Source organism: Benincasa hispida, chromosome 12, assembly GCF_009727055.1.
Source record: "Benincasa hispida cultivar B227 chromosome 12, ASM972705v1, whole genome shotgun sequence".
In the NCBI taxonomy this organism is placed as follows: Eukaryota; Viridiplantae; Streptophyta; class Magnoliopsida; order Cucurbitales; family Cucurbitaceae; genus Benincasa; species Benincasa hispida.
The window spans coordinates 58,293,790-58,305,763 of NC_052360.1; positions in this window are offsets into that span (position 1 = coordinate 58,293,790).

Consider the following 11,974-nt stretch of genomic DNA (forward strand, 5'->3'; position numbering starts at 1 on the left):
AGTTAGAACAAAAAAAATATCATCCACATATATTTGTACTAAAAGCAATCATTTCTTTAGTCTAATAAAAAGAGTAGTATTAAATTTTATTCCTTTTTAAATCCATTTCTCAAGCAGAAATTACTAAAATCTATCATACAATGCCTTGGAGCTTGTTTTAAGTCATAAAAAGCCTTTTTTCAAGCTTATAGACATATTAAGGAAAATCAAAACTTTCAAACCCGAAGTTTGTTCTACATAAAATCCTCCATGATATAACGGGGTTCTACTAATCCATCTTTGTGTGAAGAATTTTCTAAATGTATGCATAGTGAATTTGAGATGAGTATAATGGGAGAACTTAGCTTCTTCCTTGGACTCCAAATCAAACAACTCAAGGATGGTATTTTTATATGTCAAGAAAAATACACAAGGGATTTGCTCAAAAGGTTCAAATTCAATGAAGGTAAAATTACAAAACTCCTATGAGCACATCCACTAAGCTTGACAAAGATGAAAAAGGTAAATGTGGGGATATAAAAACTTATAGAGGTATGATTAGATCTTTACTTTATTTAACCACTAGTAGACCCGATATTATGTTTAGTGTATATCTTTGTGCTAGATTTCAATCTTGTCCTAAGTAATCACATTTACATGCCGTTAAAAGAATTTTAAATATTTGCTTGGTACTATTGATTTAGGCTTATGGTATCCTATAAAAGTTGAATTTAATTTGGTAGGATATTCTGATGCGGATTTTGCGGGTAGTTTACTTGACCGTAAGAGTACTAGTGGGACTTGTCATTTCTTGGTAGTTCCTTAGTTTCTTGGTTTAGTAAAAAGAAAAATTTGGTTACCTTATCCACTATTGAAGTGGAATATATTGCAGTTGCTAGTTGTTGTGCTCAAATTCTTTGGATGAAACAATCTCTTTGTGATTTTGGATTAAAGTTTAATAATGTACCTATATTTTGTGATAATACTAGTGCTATTAATTTGACTAAAAATCCTATACATCATTCTAGGACCAGACATATTGATATTAGACATCACTTTATTAGAGAGCATGTGCAAAATGATAATATTACTTTTGAATTTGGAGGCTCTAATAATCAATTAGCGGATATTTTTACCAAGCCTTTGAATAAAGAAAACTTTTGCAAAAATAGGCTTGAGCTTGGTATTATTCGTTGTGATGCTTCTTGATTTTATAATTTTACTTGTTAAATTTTTTAGAATGCATTTTGATAGGGGGAGATATGGAAAGCATGTGTTAATATTCTTAGGAGGAGTTGTGCTAAATTTATGCTCATGTTTTTAAGGGAAACATTTATGTAGTTCTAAATTTTTTCTTAATTATTCTTTTTGATGATTCTAAAGGGGGAGAAGTTTAAGAAAAATATGCTATAAATTTGTTATGATTTTGATTGTATTAATTAGGGGGAGAATTTATTTTTTGAGTGAATTTCAAGAATGATCTTTATGATGATATGTTGAATTTTATTATGTGCTACATATGGTTTACATGTATTTCAAGCTATTTTTCTTGAATAGTTTTTCATCATCAAAAGGGGGAGATTGTTGGCTTTTTTGACCTTTATATCAAATTAATTAATTAATCAATGTTTCGATGATAACAAACTCAATTTTTAGTTACTGAAAATTTTAGTGTTTTAATATGTCCATAGGGTAGAGCTCGGAACAACGATTCCAACACCTCTTGAATCACTCAAATCGGAGCTAAAACGAAAACGATATGACTGAAACAAGTCTATAGAGAAAATACCGTGGTGGATGACGTGACATAACCATACCATTTGCATGTAGACATGTGGCAGCATATTGGTTGAATGGTAGATCATTAAGAGTTAACATAGGATGGACTTTTGATTTTTGGATTGATTTAAAAAAATGAAATTTAAAAGAAATTTAAAAGGAAAATAAATTTAATATTATTTTATGTTTGTGCCTAACGGCTAGTTTTTTTTACACATGATATGTTTTTTTTATTTTTGGATTGACTTTAAAAAGAATGAATTTAAAAAGAAAATGAATTAAAAGGAAAATGAATTTAATATTATTTTATGTTTGTGTCTAACGGCTAGTTTGTGAACACATGATATGTTTTTATTTTTTTGGATTAATTTTAAAAAAGAAAAGGAATTTAAGAATTATATTTTTGTTTGTATCATAACGACTAGTTTTAGTTTAAAATCTCTAAAATTTGAATTCTTTCTTTTCGCAAATCCAATGGTCTAAATTAATTGTGGTTTCTAAAAATTTCCATCTCTATATTAAACCATTTCATCTACTCCAAATTTGGAACTACAAAAAATTTACTTTCATAATCCTCCAACAGTTTCCATTGTTGCTCTCTTAGCATTCATTTTTTTATTTTTACCTTATTCTTGAGAGACATGTTATTGTATTGTGAGGATAAATTTGTTGAGTGCTTTAAAACTTGTAACCACTCTAAGTGAGAGTTGTATTGATGATTCTTATTAAAATTTCAAACATCTGTACAGATTTGATCGCCTAACAACACTGAGACGCACACCGGATCGGGTTTGGCTACTTGAACTTGTAACAAGAGCGGCTGGTCGATAACGGTCTGGGTTCTAATCCATGGAAATGCAGTCGGAAAGATTTTATTCAAATTCCAAGTAAGCGCATTGGGAAGTGGAGTAGGTCGAGTTTTGAGAACCACTATAAAATTACGGATGAGATTTTTTCATCTACTCATTTTCTTTTTAATTTTGAAATTTTAAGAAATTTATTGCTATGTTTAGTTTGTCACTCTTACTTCTATTTGCTAAAATTTGATATATTGAATTATCACACTTTTTTTCATCTTATTTGTTTGCATAAATTGATTTTTTCTTCTTATTTTATTAAAAAAAGTGTATTAATTAGTTTAATCTTGCGGTTAATTTAGATAAGAAAAAAAAAAAGTTTAATTCACAACATACTTCACTCCCCCTCCGCCCTCTCTAGGGTTGCGCATAATTTCGATCCAACAATTCTTGGGAACACATATGGATGTGGCCTTTTGTCAGTTAGTACAGGGATGATGTGAATCCCTAAATCGTTCATGTGGAGACATGAAAGTGGGGGCATCCTAGGTAAAGAGTTTACATAAGACTGAACCATGAAATAATCACTTTTTACGTTCTAAATGCCGTTTGATGTATAAAACTGACTATTTCGTTAATTGATGACTTGGGTAACTTAATCTTAATCCTGAGCTAACTATGAACTCCTGTTCACTTGAAATTATCCCTAGATTTGCATAGGTGAGGGAAGCTCATTATCGCTGACCCAATAAGCCTCCGATTTCAAGGGTAAGATTACGTGGATAGTTGGGAACATAGGGTACAAGACGGAATTCACTACTACCTGTTATAGGGATAGTAGATAGGTTTTTCCTTTTAGTACTGAATCCAAGTCTTGAACAAGATGCCCCACTCTCTCCTTGGCCCGAGAGGGGTTCGGTTTATAGGTTGAACCTTAAACCAATTGTTCATTAGAGGATCAGTGGAACTTAAGGAACAAGATGTAGTCTTGGGGTTAAAACGGTTTTTATGACCCAACCGAGATTGCGAACAACCTGTGAAGAATTAGCTTACTAATCATGGATATATCAAATGAACACAAATATATCTATACCGAGGGGAGTGCAACTATAGGACTATAGTGGAATGACCCGTGAGTCAACGAGTGTTGATTAGCTCCATCTAAAGAGTTTAGCCAGCTAATCTCATATCGTTAGAGCCCATGATCTATAGGTCTATTAGGTTCCCCTACTAGCTCATATGGAATAAAATTAGAACAGTATGATAGAATAATTCGAATTGTTCGAATTAGGTGGAGAGAGAGAAACTGACAAGTATATGTGATATAGTGGTCGGTTTTTCAGTTTAGAGATACAGCTTTAATATTTAAATGTGATTTAAATATCAAGAATATGAATATGTTCATATTCAAAAGCTCGAAAATAATGGAAATGGTCAAGGATGTAAAAAGTCAAAGAGTTGACTTTTTACTTTGAAAAGTCAAACTTTGATCGACCTTATATTCAAATGTGATTTGAATTTTGAGAAAATGAATGCGGATTCATGCTCGGGAGGTGAAAATTAGTCAACACGGAAAAAATAAAAATAAGTCAAAATGTTGACTTTTTGGTCAAAGTTTGACTTTGACAAAATGACTATTTTGCCCTTTGACTAAAGTTAGTGGGAAAATCCAAACTTTTGTTGGATAATTCCACTAACAAAATAGTGGGCTAGGTGTTGGCTTATAATGGAGACATTAAGCCCACTTAGATAGTGGATTTTAGGTGTTGGGTTTTTATGAATTGATTTCATGCAATTTTTGCATGACCTTTTTCTATAAATATGAGCTTTGAATTTAGATTAAAAACTTTTGCCCATTTTGTCAATTTTAGTTTTAAAATTTGGGCTGGAAAAATCACAATTTTGGGGAAAAATTTTCAACCAAATTCCATTTCTTTTTCCATCTATTTCTCTCTCTCGGGTTCTTCATTCATCGGGTCCCACAACCTGGTTTTGAGTCCAGAGGATAATAGGTCAACTCTAGTGAGGGTCCGGAAGTGGGTCGAGATTCAGCGAGGAAAAGCAGTTTTCGGGAGTTTCAAAGGTAATTTTTAGTTTGCTGTTTTTTCCTTCAATTGCATGCTTTTTCCTTTTAAATTAAAAGCAATTAGAGTGTAATTAGATCCTTATTCCACTGCATATGTCTCGTGTTCCATCAAAGTTTAAGCAAGTTATCCTATTTGCTTAATGTGCAGTTACTTTAAACTTGCTTTTGATTACTTACAAAGACAAGTAGCTATAACTAACTTTTCAAGAGAGATGTAGTTGTGGAACTCGTTAAGCCAAGCAAGAAGTATTTCTAGAGATAGAAATAACCTTATGCTCTCAAGAATTCTTATTCACGCGTCATAGAGATATGACAAGTGTGTCAAGCCACCGAGAGGTGCGCGACAATTGTGAACTATGAGATGGGATAAATTCCTCCTACAAAGCTTAGTGATGCGATAACGAACTTCTACCAAACCCTATCTTCCCCATATATTTTATCCACGTCCAGTCTGCTGCATCTTTCATTCTCTTGCTTGAGGCTCTAAGAACATTCTCTTTGATAACCTAAAATTTAGTTTATTGCATGTTCAAAGCACATTCATAAAAAAACTAGCTTCGCCACATAGATCATATTTATTTAATGCAATTGTAGCATATAATGTTCGACATAGGTCATCCTAACACACTCGCAATCAGGTTTTACTTGGCCTATAATCGAGAAAACTTGTGATTGGCGCATGCTCATTACATTGTGACATGTGCTAGTATTAACGCATATCACTCGTAGAATTCATCACATATTTTAAAATTAACAAGTTTATGGCATCATTGTCAGGGATTTGACAACTAATTAAGTGTTATATTTTTGTAATTTCTTGCAGGCCCTTTCCTTTTTAGGAGTACTGCAAAATGAATCGACAAGCTACAGACGGTACATAAGCGCGGGAACAGAACCTGAGCTCAACAATCGACCCTGAAGTAGAAAGGATTTTCCATTGCAGTGTAAGGCAAAATCTTAATAGAGTAGAAAGAATATGGTGAATAACAACAACAACAACAACAATCAGAAGAACCAGGTGGGAACAAATGGTTTGTTCGGTCACTAGCAACAAGATCCTGTTTTCCTTACGATTTATCTCAACATTCCAATGTAGAACTATGCAACTTTAAACCCCTGTGACTAAACCTCTGTGACTTTTCACCGGGTATCGTAAGGCGTACAGTCGATGAGAATGCAAGATTTGAGATTAAACTGATAATGTTACAGATGATCTAGAATGTCAAACAATTTGTAGGAATGCAAGGTGAAGACCTGCGTACCTATCTTACAAGCGTTGAGGACATGTGTAACACATTCACGATTCCAAGTGTTACACTAGAAGGGATTCAGTTTTCTCTATTCTCTTACACTCTTTGAGATAAGGCTAAGAAATCGGCCTATTCGATTTAACCTAATGAGGTAGTATCATGGGACAAATTGGTTGAAAGTTTTATGAAGAAATTCATTCCCCCTAATGTTAATACAAGGAGATGGTAAAAAGTTTTAAATTTTAAGCAAAGAGATACTGAAACCTGACCACTACATGGGTTAGATTTTGACGCCTTGTAAAGAATTATCCACATATTGGCATCCCTAATTTCATTCGTATGGAAACCTCTTACAATGCGCTAAACATAGCTACCCAAGAGTTGTGGACGCCTTTGCACCTGGTGGCTTCATGGACAAGACGTACACAGAGGCTAAGATAATCTTGGATCGAATCTTTAGAAATATAGATTATTTGGTGGATGACGACTATGGGAGCCGGAATGTCGAAAAAATGAAGACAGAAGGGGCGATAATACCAGTAGGTACAGTGAGCTCACTGAAGGAAATCGAAAACGAGGATTTCCATGAGCAGCGGAAGGATCATTCCAAATTACAATCGTATTTAAACTTTACAATTACGATCACAAACAGAAACATACGATATGCGAAATACAGAAATTACAGCATGCTATACAAAAGATCAAAGACAAGAATTAACACACTTTTGTAGACCAAGCTCCTTGATCACGAACGCTCGATCGCAGCAACACAGCAACACATAAACGTTCGTCCAATACGACCGCTACACTGCACAATCACCGCACACTTGAACTAAGAAATTTCCAAGGTCACGAACGACGTCTACAGAACCTCGAAGTGTCTAGTTGAGTAAGACACCACCAAGAAGGTTACCTTGGTATTCTCAATGTAAGACATCACCAATCGTTTAGGAAAAGCTATGCGATCGTCTAACAAAAGCTATGCGATCAATTAGCTCAACGCTTAGCTGAGTGTCTATCGCCTAAGAACATTCCACGATCGTTTAGCTAACTCTAAGCTGTAGCTTAGTAAATATAATTTACTTGACAACTTCTCCATGAGAAAATTAACAATTTTGCAAATCTTTTCTCTTTTTCTTACTAAAATTAGGAAAACATTTTTTCTTTTAACTCATGGTTACCATGAAATCACCAATAACCTCTCACTCCATCGTTTATTAGAGAAAAAGAGATAATTATCCAATAACTAATATTATTATAGATATAAATGATAACTAACTTATAATACTATATTTATAACCTATAGTTTTAATATTTCATCTCATGAACGATATAAACCATAGCTCTTTTTCTATTCCATGGCACTTAATGTAAATCTCATTTACATTAATCCTCCACTTGATGTACCTCATACACCATACCGATCATACCATATATAATTGAATTACCTCTTGTCAATTTGAACATTTCAAATCAACACCAAGAACTGATCCTCAACTTGAATCCATTGAACTACCAAGTGGACCTTATGGACCTAGAGCTCGAAGCTCCAATGGTATATGAATAACTGGCTAAACTCTTTAGTCACGAGATCCACCATCTTTAACTACCAGGCACTCTACTAATGACCGACAGTTGAACTCTACTATGACTGAGTCCTCTCTTCCAAAGAAAAGTTATGGTCACTATATTCAAGCCCTGGAATCAGCCCTTAAGGGAGCAATCTCTCTACTTACTTTACATTGGAGAAGGAGGAATTCCATCTTATGTATTGAGTTCCCAGCTCCTAAATCAGACAAGTCTCCAAAAAGGTAGGCATGTTAAGTTGGCAATCTGGTCACTCTCACCCAAACTAATCAAAGAACCGCCCTCAAATGCAAGAGTTCCCAAAACACTCAGGATTGAGGTCGTGTCACCTATGGTCATTTAGGTGAGATGTAAGTCTCAGTATCAACGGCGTTATATACAAAGTCTAGTCATCTCGTGGTCTGGTCTTATACAACCTCTTTGTATAGGATGCCTCCATTCGCATGTCTCCACATGAATGGTCATGATCTATCATCTGTAGTAGTTTACAACACTTGCAAACCCCTACAAAGCGTGTCGTATCCGTAGTGTCACAAGGATCAGGTATCCCACTTTAATCCATATATTACAGACCTATTTAGGTTATCACTTAAGGCATGATCTACTTGTATAACTCATATACATGCTTACGTTTAATTAAGATAACCATGAAGTTTTTTTTATTGGATATGAGTAAATTCCAAAATGAAATAACATATATTTTATTCATAAAACAATGTGTATAATTACAAATAACGAGACTCTGGGAGAATTAGGAGACCAATCCCAACACCCACTTACCGCTCAAATAGTCGTAGTTACATCTTTTCTTCAAAACATGGCAATAAATAAGAGTGTGTAGCTGAACACAATGATGTAAGTTGCGGTAGTTAACTAATGTGGAGAGCCCTATTCAGTTGAAACTTGCCTGTATGACCCACAATCAATATTCTTAATTTATAACAATCCCTTCAGTAGCACATATAAATTGGGGTAGATGAATCACCCTAACATCAGATGGGGTGGAAACCCATAACAGTTTGGGCAAATAAATTTGCATCAAAATCCATAACTGCATAAGGGAAATCCTTCGGATTCGATCAACTACCTCAAGATTATCAACAACATCAAAATGAAAACCAGTATAACTACAACCAAAGGTCAAGTTCCAACGCATCGTCATCCCTAGAAGCGCTCCTTAAGAAGTACATTCAAAAGAATGACGTGTCGATTCAATCGCAAGCTGCCTTAATACGGAATCTAGAAGTCTAAGTAGGAAAGCTCGCCAGTGATCTGAAAACCAGGAAGCCAGGATCTTTACCAAGCAACTCTGAAGCTGTCGGTAACATAAGTAAAAGAAACGGTCACAGATACAAATCCTGCACCCTCTACAAAAGGAAATGTTAACTTAACCAGCAACTTGTCCACTTCTTCATAAATAATGATAGAGTCCGAATAAATAAATAAGAAAACTCCTTTCCAAATAACCAACTTAGAACATGCGACGCCAGCACCCAATGCATCCAATGAACAAAAGAAGCCAAGCGAAATCTTACAAGTTCCCAGCAGATTAAAAAGAAAAGATGACAGCGATAGTTTAAGAGATTTTTAAATGTCCTAAAGAAACTTCACATCAATATACCTCTCGTAGAAGCACTAGACAAGATGCCTAGCTACATGAAGTTTCTAAAATACATTCTTGCAAGTAAAAGAAAGCTAGGTGAGTATGAAACTATGGCTTTAGTGCATGAACGTAGTGCATTATTCAGGAACAATATCCATGAAAAGCTGAAAGACTCAGAAATCTTTACCTTATTGTGTTCCATCGAAGGAAAAGAAGTTGGCCAAACATTATGTGACCTTGGCATAAGCATCAACTTAATGTCTCTCTCTATTTTCAAAAAGTCGAGGATCGATGAGGCCAAGCCTACCACCGTAACCTTGCAACTTGATAATAGGTCTATAATACATCCCTAGGGAAAAATTGAGGATGTACTCGAACAAGTGGGCAAGTTTATTTTCCTTATTAACTTCATTATCCTATATTATGAGGTGGACGTAGATATCCCCATCATTTTGGGGCACCCATTGTTAGCTATAGGGCGTGCACTGGTAGACGTGCAAAAAGGAGAGTTAACCATCCACATAGACAATCAAAATGTTAAATTTAATGTGTTCAACGCATTGAAATACCCGGATGACATTGAAACTTGTCAGTGCATTGAAGAAATAGGAATTGGACATTGGGAAAAATGCAGAAGGAATTTGAGAAAGAAGATGAGGAAAATTTGATCATGGATGAAGCCTGTGCACTAATGAAATCATACCTTTGTTTTGAACCCTTAAACTTATCTAAAAAAACTACAACAAAGACTAAACGCTCCTTAGAAGAGCCGCCCGCATTAGAGCTCAAGGCCCTTCTAGCCCACCTTAAGTATGCTTACTTGGGTGATAATGACACTCTATCAGTCATTATTTCTGCCGCATTGACTGAGGAACATGAGAAAGCTCTATTAAACGTGTTGAAGAAATACACCAAGGCAATTGGATAGACTCTAGCTATTGAGGAACAGGACGTAATCTGGGGGTAAAACAGATATTTTACCCAGCCGTCATTATGAACAACATGTGAAGGGTCGGCTTACTAATTATGGTTAAATCATGTAGACATAATATATGTATAGTGAGGGGAGCGCAACTATGGGCGTTAGTGGAATGACCCATTAGTTAACGAATGGGGGTTAATTCAGTGTGATGAAATTAGTCAATTAATCTCGGATCGTTGGAGCCCATGATCTATAGGTCCGCGAGGTCCCCCTACTAGTTCGTAAATGGATTAGCTTTAGAATAGCGTGATAAGTTAATTTAAAACGTTCAAATTAGAATTAAAGGAATTAGTAATTATATGAGATATAATTACATGTTTAATTTTAAGAATTAAACGGAATAGGAGAATTAATATTTAAATATGATTTAAATATACGAAGGTGGATTTATGTAAAAATTAGTTTAATATTAGATATTAAATTAATTAGCATAGTTTAAATTGTTTAAATAATTATTTATTAAATTTATTAGAAAATTTAATTTATGAAATTAATTTTGTAAAATTAATAATTTTTCCAATTTTAAAAATGAAATTGTTTTTTCAAATCAATTTGAAAAAGTTGAAAAAGATGGAAAAACACATTAATGGAATTTTGGTTTATTCCATTATCACTTTCAAGTTGCTCACATAAAACTCATCTCTTTAGGCTTCAGTTACTCCAAGTATGAGCTGCATCTCGTGTAGCCATCTTCATTGCATGATAGTCTGCAATATATTGAGAATATGAGAGTGAATTTGAGGCATGCAATATATAGAATTTTTGCTGAAAAATCGTGGTGAAGAAGGTGTTCTTCAACTGGGTTGTTGTTGTGAGCTCTTCTCCAAACTCTCTTCATTCAAGCTTATTCTGAGTTCCACAACTCAATCTAGAGCACCAAGAAAATAGCGAGGAAGATCTTGAGGTGGTCTACAACAAGATTTGGAGAAGTTTGCAACTGGAAATCGAACTTTGACGAAGTTCTGCAAAGGTATACTAGAAACCTACTTATTTCTACAGGAGCATGCTTTATATTATGCTAAAATTAATGAATTAGAGTGCTTAATGATCCTTGTTGCTTTCGCTACTTACTGATACATTCCTACATTTCAGTCCCTTTTTGAGTTGCACCATGAAAACGCAACCTTATGCCAATTCTTGGTCAATTTCAGTGCAATCTCTCTTTGCCCTTCGCCAGAATTAGTGTCTACAGGCTCAGAGGAATCACAAGTACTTCAATTTCCTAACTGCCTACCTACACAGCCCTACTATCACTCCTCATCTTTGTAGACCCTTGCGCTTTCCTGACTCGCAAGGTGCTACACCTCCCGCTTTGCCAAGCGACGATCCCCTAGCACAATCATAAAATTTGGGGCTGTCGAAGTGATAATTCTGATTCTTCTCTTACCTTTTTTTTGTTTTTTTTTTCTTTTTTTCATCTTCTTCATTTGTGTACTCTGATAACTTGTAGAAATACAAGTTATTTATGCCACCTTATCTAGATATTGCGGCCAAAAGTGAGGAATTATGCGCTAATTGTATGGAAATTAATTTAGTTTGATAATAATTTCAAATGCTTGCAATAAATTCCACTAACACCAAAAGATGGAGAATGCGGCGAAAATTTACTCTGTTTTGCAGGAAGACCAAAGTCACCACTTGCACCCAAGGCTCGAGAGAACTTCATCAACGCATCTCTATCACCATTGCACCCATCGAACGTCATCGCACAGACATTCATTGAAGAAACGGCGCAATGTGATAGTTGATCCTAATCTACATGACAACCTCATGCGGTTATAAAAACAAATACCACATGCGAACCTATGATCAAGTGATGCAAATGAACAATGCAAGATTGGGAGATCAAGAGGTATGTACAACTAACAGTTGTGCATAACTGACGGTCTGATTGCATAACAGAAGGAATAA